The sequence below is a fragment of the Aphanomyces astaci genome (assembly GCF_000520075.1).
Source record: "Aphanomyces astaci strain APO3 unplaced genomic scaffold supercont1.109, whole genome shotgun sequence".
In the NCBI taxonomy this organism is placed as follows: domain Eukaryota; phylum Oomycota; class Saprolegniomycetes; order Saprolegniales; family Verrucalvaceae; genus Aphanomyces; species Aphanomyces astaci.
This window is the reverse complement of record NW_009798372.1, coordinates 34,141-34,487: the sequence shown is the minus strand read 5'-3', so window position 1 is coordinate 34,487 and position 347 is coordinate 34,141.

The following is a 347-nucleotide window of genomic DNA, read 5'->3' as shown; positions in this document are numbered from 1 at the left end:
TTCGACAAACTCGATTCGAGCCACCCGATGGTAACCCTTCGTTATGTTTACCCCCCCACTCTCACGACTGGCAGCAACATTTCAGTTCTTAGCAAACACTTGCAGCGACGGCACGTTGCGGTTTTCGTGGGCAGGAACGAAGGTCCAATTGCCGTTTGCTGTGGTGGTGTACGCCAGCTGCACGTCACCCTGGAGGTCATTCGCCTGCGAGAACTTCCTCACGCCGTTCAACCAGATGGGCAACTTATCCTTGGTTTCACCGTTCGAGTGCAACGTGAACCAGTACAGGGTGTTGGGCACAATAATAATACTAGTATTGGACGGGGGGAACCATTCGAACATGGCAC